At 32.0% G+C, this 6,882-nt stretch overlaps 1 long non-coding RNA gene and 1 other non-coding gene across 3 annotated transcripts; both read left to right on the forward strand.

Annotated features, from left to right (window-relative positions):
• Positions 1-1,681: 1,681 nt before the first annotated feature.
• Positions 1,682-1,753, forward strand: TRNAD-GUC (transfer RNA aspartic acid (anticodon GUC)). The gene has a single exon. It is a non-coding gene; the product is annotated as a tRNA-Asp (tRNA).
• A 2,630-nt stretch (positions 1,754-4,383) lies between these two features.
• LOC148852347 (uncharacterized) lies at positions 4,384-6,145 on the forward strand. 2 transcript variants are annotated; one of them, XR_016099996.1, is made up of 3 exons: positions 4,404-4,689; positions 5,225-5,434; positions 5,732-6,145. It is a non-coding gene; the product is annotated as an uncharacterized LOC148852347 (long non-coding RNA). The 2 variants fall into 2 exon arrangements; XR_016099995.1 differs by lacking the exon at positions 5,732-6,145 and having other exon boundaries at positions 4,384-4,689; positions 5,225-5,669.
• The last annotated feature ends 737 nt before the right edge of the window (positions 6,146-6,882 follow it).

Consider the following 6,882-nt stretch of genomic DNA (forward strand, 5'->3'; position numbering starts at 1 on the left):
ACTTTGGGAGAAATTTCCTCTTACATTACGTCATTTGGGGGGAAACATCTCTATAAATAGAGAAGACTTAAAATTCCCCAAGAGAGAGAGACATTACATTTTCCCCGCCTCCCTACATAGGCTCAACCAGACTAACTTGTTCCGCCCCTTCCTCTCTCTCTCTCTCTCTCTCTCTCTCTCCCCTCCCCTTCTCTCTTCTCTCTGAGAGGCAATTGCTGTTCCTAGACCTTCAGAGATTTGACCACCACAATGATGGAGTCTCTGGGGCCAACAATAGTAAAATGGTCTTTACAGGCCAAGGGGTTATCAAGTGGTATCAATCATATTGAATAACTGACAACCTAAGTTATTCATAACCACTGCAAACGGATCAGATACAGCTACATCTATACCCAAATCGACTATCTAAACATTGGATCTAAATCTGATCTAAAAATTAATATATATGTCAAACTTAGATCAAATTCACATTTTTATTGTGTTTAAAATGACCAAAAAAAATTAAGTTTTGAAAAAACCTAATTATTTTTAACTAATACATGTATTAAAATATAAAATATTAAATTTATCAAAATAAACTTTATATAATTGGGTATTTATATAATATAAAATAATATTTTTATAAGAATCAAATTTTAATTTTAATCAGATAAGATGGAGCAGTGTTTTTAAACCGTCATTGACCCAGATGATCAGACCATTCGGCTCGGAAACTGTCCAAGCAACCAGTTCTGTTTCACCCTTAACCTAGTCTTTGGCCAAAAACCGTTGATTTGATATGTGATCCCCTGACTCAAGTGAATGACCCATTTGACTCGTTCAATGGTTTTTGCCATTTTTATTTTAATTTTTTTATTTTTTAAGTTAGAATAAACCATCCATTCAAACTGAACGGTCAAACCGCTAACACAAAAACCAATGGCCAAAACAGTTCAATTCCGGGTTGGTTTTTAAAACCTAGGGATGGGGTTAATTAGCATATAATCCGATGCAATTTTTACCATCCAAATCCGATATATTTGGATTCACAGTCAAATCGATCGAATATCAGAATTTCGGAGTCCCTTGACATCCCTAATAACCAATGCCTTCACAAAAATGCAGCTTCTCCCATCTGAACTACGATATACAGAATTAGTTGGTTGTATTTAGTGGTAAACCCATCAGGGTTCGTGTAATCGTGTCGGGTTTGATCTGCACCGAACTTCACCCATTTATACAGTAACATCGGAAAATTTGTACATATATTTGGCCATTTTTTTATTTAAAAAAAAAAAGAAATCAACCAATTGACATTCTACATTAAAAATTAAAATAGGAATCTATAAAATTCATGCATTAAAATGTACATGAGTATAAGTAAAAATATTGTGTTTCCGTATTCGAGTTAGACTGGATTTTCAATTCATCTTTAATTTTGCTAACACAAGGGATTAAGAGTTGATATATGATCTAGGGATTTCAATGGATCGGATTAATTTGTAAACCGATATTAATCCGGGCCTTCAGGCTGAATTCGAATCAATCTTCATTGAGTTCAGGTTGATCCACTAACACAATGCCCGATTAACGGAAATGGGGCGGAACAGGTTCAAGACCTTATGTAACGCTAATAAAATTGGAATGCCCAGGGTTACTAAAATCATTATTATAAGCTTCCTAGCCACTTGACAACATCTCAGTCGTTGTAGTATAGTGGTGAGTATTCCCGCCTGTCACGCGGGTGACCCGGGTTCGATCCCCGGCAACGGCGATTTTTCTTTTGTTTTTTTTTCAAGAAAAAAAAAATCATCATATGTATAACAATTGCCATGTAATTCTGGCAGGACCCTTATGACAATATGAATTGGGTCGAGTGGTATCAAGATCATATCAACCCAAAACTATTTTTGAGTTACCTGTTAATAGATGAATTTGTGTTAATTTTTATTATTGTTATTATATTTTATTAGTTTTGTAACTATTAAATGTTATCCACAAGCATTGTTAAGTGACATTTATACAAGAGCCTTAGAACATTTGTAATTGGGCAAACTGGAAAAGCCCCACCTTATCAATCTTAGCATTATTCTTGAGTAATGTATTGTCTAATAAACTAAAAAAGAAAAAAACAAAGCTCTAGAAGGGATTAGGGAGAGTTGTTACCTTTTTATTATAAATTTTAAAATAATACATTATTTTAATTAAACTATGTTTTTATTAATTCATACAAAATTTAACTAAAAAATAATATTTTATAGGACTATTAATAATTTTTTATTGTTTATTATTATGTTAATTTTTTATTAGCAATTGAAATTTTAATTTTTTATAAATTTAGTAAAATTAATTTTACTATGGAGTAAGTTAATAAAAGTAAGTTGTTTAATTTATTTTAATTAATAAATTACTTAATTAGTTAATCATGTAAAGTAAGTTGTTGATTTTTAATTTCCCTTACTTTTACTTTTCAATTGCTTCCTCATTTTTAATATTTTATTGATAAATATCACTTTTAATATGTAAAAAATTCTATGAAATTTTATCTTATTTTATTAGTTAATTAAAAATTTAAATTTCTACTTTTATTATTTTTTATCTTTTTTTAGAAAAGTACCCTTATTTTATCATTTTTCTATTTATTAACGAATATTTTAATAAATTTTCTATTATCTTCCCTTATTTTTCTGATTTTTCTATTAGTTTCTAATTAAAAAAAATATTTTTAGTAAAAAATTCCCTTATTTGATCTTTTTGTTTTCAAAATTACATAATTGGGTTGAACCAAACAAACCAGATCCATCTAGTTCAGTATGAATTGGAAATTGAAGCTTGCAAGTGGACAATTTTTGGGTATTCAAAGTACCCGATCCTACTCTTTTTATTTTGAAAATTGCATTACCAAATCAAATTGATCAAACTACATTGGTAATTGAAGCTAGTGGGTTAAATAGTTTTCAAGTATTCAAATAACCCAACCTATGGACTTCGTCTTTCTTATGCATAACAACTTTTAGGCCCTGGGTTTATTTCTTATTATGCAGTGAAATTTTAACACAACTTATAGAAAAATTTAGAGATTTTTTAATAGATTTTTTTCTGAAATTGTAGTAGATAAAGTATTTTATTGAAAACTTAATTAACAGTTAAAATTTATATATTAACAAAAACTTGTTAATTAATAGTGTTTTTAGTATTTATTTTCAAGATATATTTTCAAAAATTTTATAAACAAATTTGGTAGACCAACTCGGATCAATGAAAGTTTATTCTAATTGATAACTAAATTAGGCAATCACTGTTTGGGTTATGTAATGATCCAATCCATTAGAGCCATCTTCTTGACCCATTTCTTGTTAGAGTGTTCACTTGACGAACACAATAGAGTTTCAACGTTAATACAAATAGTGGTGTGTAGGTCCCCAAAATGCAATGGAGAGAGAGATATTTTATAATTAAAATATTATTTATAATTGTAATAATATTTTTAATTAATTTTTAAATTTTATTACTTTACTTTTATTATTTGTCTTATTGTATTATTTTTTTATTTTTTCTCTTATTTTAGATATGTTTACTCATATTATTTCAATATTTAAGTTTTAACTTAAACATTAATGTTTTCATACATTGATGAAAAATTAAATGCTTATATATCGAAGGTATAGAGATATAAAGATAGAAAATGATAGATGGATAGAGATAAGAGGAAGGGAAAGAGATGTTTGAATTAGATGATTTATTGGGTATGTGAAAGAGATTATGAGGTCTTTTAGGGGAAGTTTTAGGTGGGGGACATAATTTAGGCTCAATTTGGAAGGAGTACAAATATGTAGAGTATGTAGAGTGTGTATTTTGTATTATTTTGTATATATTTGTATTTATATTCTTTCCTAACTGAGCCTTAGGCTGTGTTTGGAAGGAGTACAAATGCAAATATGCAGGGCACAAAATTTGTAGGTTTAACCAAGTTAGACTAAGCTATAAATGATCATCCCTAAGAAGCAGTTTTATGACATTTCTAATCAGATCATTCTTAGTTTTATTACTTTAATCAATTATTATAATTTATATATTGAATGCAAATGGTTTGCTTTATTACTTTTAAGATTTTTTACTTTTTCTTATTAATATTAATTATCCTATTAATATAGTTATTTTTAAATAGGTTTCAAATGTATTTTAATTTTTAATTTATGAACTATTAATTTTTATTAATTTTTTGGGTAAATTACAAAGATCCCCCTGTACTATGGAGTCTGTGACAAATACGCCCTTATACTATGACCGTGAGACAAAGACCCCCTTCCATTAGCTTTCCTTTAAAATCCGTGTTACAATATTTGTTAATCCTGGTAATACCCTTATAATAACTATTCAGATAAAAACACATTTCCTCTTCCCCAATGGCAGCCGTAGCTGTCTCTCTCTCCCCGATCTCTCTTCTTCCCCTTCCTCTTTCTCTCCTCCCCTTTATTCTTCCTGATTTCCTATGTTTTCCGTTCCTTGCAGCTCTAGGTGTTTATTATTGCTTTGTTTTCACGTTTAGGCTTTTAGTTTCTTGCTCAGTTTCTTGTGCAGAGATTTTGATTGAACTCTGTTTATCTATCTCTTTTTGTCGTTGTGGCCCATGGATTCACTTGCCTCCCCCTCAAAGTCATACACACCCATCGGGCGATCTGGGCCTCTGGCTTGCTATTCCGAGACAATGTAAAAGTTCTATTTCATTAAAAGCAAATTCCTTTTTCTTGTACGGCGTATTAATTGTGACCTGGAACTGAAAGAAGGGGAAGAATAAGGGTTTTTGTGTTTCTTTCCCCCTTCCCTTTTCTATGATTTCTTTTGTATGTTGGCAGCCTGGTTTCTATTACCCATCATCTTCTGTAATTTTTTAATCTTCTTCACTTCTATTTCATGCACCATGTATGCTTGAATCTCTTTCTCTTTCTCTTTTTTCGTCTATCCTCTGTATTTGGAATACGTGGGCGATTCCTGTTCTTTAGAGAGGAAAATCTCTTTATCTATGTATTGGATGTATATTGTTGTTGCTGATGATGATAGATCTTTCACTTTTTCCTTGGGTCTTGCATTTGGGTCATGATTTCTTGATATTTTCCCACTGGTTTTCTATTAGTTGTGTAAGAGGGCTTTCTTTGTAGTGTCCTGCATGTGAAATATTTCTATTTGTCTTCCTATGATTAATGAAGAAAAGCTGAGAGACCTTTGTTTCCCCTTTGTTTTGAAGGAAATTTAGATGGAGGAGGGAGGTGAGTTCCACTGCTGGGGTGAACGAATACCCGATGCTCTCGGGCTAATCTTCAAAAATCTTTCTCTTCAGGAAATTCTTACTGTGATTCTGAGGGTCTGCAAATCTTGGAACAGAGCAATAATGGGTCCCTAGTGCTGGCAAGAGATTGACATTAAGGAGTGGAGCCTCCAGTGCCAGCTTGAGCAGGTAGATCGAATGTTTAAAATGCTCATCACAAGAAGTTGTGGTTCCCTACGCAAACTTTGTGTGTCTGGCCTTCCCAATGAGCCTCTTCTCCCCTTCATTGCAGACCAGTAAGAAGACCACCTTTGTCCATTCACCATTTACATCCTAATTCCTACTTTATGCAAAACTTAAATAGCTCCCTTGCAACTCATAGTCACAGACAGATTTCAGATGATATTTATAGTGCTTTTTCATTCAGGTTCTTTGTTCTACTAGCCAATTTCTTGATTTGGGGTTTATTCTTATTTGTTTTGCAAGTTCTACATCCCTTCAGACTTTGCAGTTGTCGATGAGTGAAATAAGTGATTCAATGCTCGGAACAGGTAGCAGGGAGGTTGTCTACCATCTCTTTCTTGGACCTAAGCTACTGTAAGAATATTGGTGCCTGTGCATTAGAGGCGATAGGGAAGCACTGTAAATTGCTGGTTGGGGAAGAAGAGAGATCGGGGGAGAGAGAGAGAAAGGGAGGACTTCGGAAGTCTGATGCTGCTGCAACAGCTACCGCCACTATTATTCGTGTATCCTCAGGTCGGGGAAGATGAACAGTATTTTTCACCAAATAGATATTATAAGGGTAGTATGGGGATTAAAAAATATTGCAATGGTGGATTTCAACGAAAGGATAGGAAGGGGTCTTTGTCTCATAATCATAGTACAGGGGGATTTTTGTCACAAAACAAAGTACAAGGGGGGTCTTTGTCATAAACCCCGTAGGACAGGGGGTCTCTGTAATTTATCATAATTTCTTAATTTTTAATAGTTGCTATATATACAACTTATTAAAATTTAATATCTTTTATATACATTAATAATTTTTTATTAATTTTAGTTATTAGGTTTCAAATTATAATTTTCTAATAATTAGATAACTAATTAAATTTGAATATGAAACAAATAAATGAAATTTGGATGAGAGTAAAATTCTCTTTTTCTTTAGAATACAATAGGCTAATAATGGAAGAGGCCTATAGAAATATGCTAAAATAGGTTCGATGATAGATGTGGTGGAACCTATGTCTTAGAACTCTCTCTCTCTCTCTCTCTCTCTCTCATTATTTTAGATGATCTAACTACTTATGATACATTTATTAACTAATTTTTAAGTTTCTCTTTGTTTACAACCTTACAGGCAGGGTTGGGCCTGCGTCGACCTTAAAGTATTATGCCCAAGTGTGGCCCCAAAATTTGTGGGCCTGATGCGGGCTTGGGCTGATTTGGATTGAAATGATCACTTATAAAAAAAATTGCTTTTGGTTAATAGATTAATGAGGAGAGGAGAGAGAATAAAAAAAATATAAATGATTCATTGAATTTTAAGAAATTAAATGGAGTAACTGATAAAAGAGAGAATTAGTGGAGTGAGTGATTGGAGGAGGGAGAGTTAATGGGGTGATTAAAGAGGAAAGATA

Source organism: Nelumbo lutea, chromosome 5, assembly GCF_056320005.1.
Source record: "Nelumbo lutea isolate HS-2025 chromosome 5, American lotus-T2T, whole genome shotgun sequence".
NCBI classification, from domain to species: domain Eukaryota; kingdom Viridiplantae; phylum Streptophyta; class Magnoliopsida; order Proteales; family Nelumbonaceae; genus Nelumbo; species Nelumbo lutea.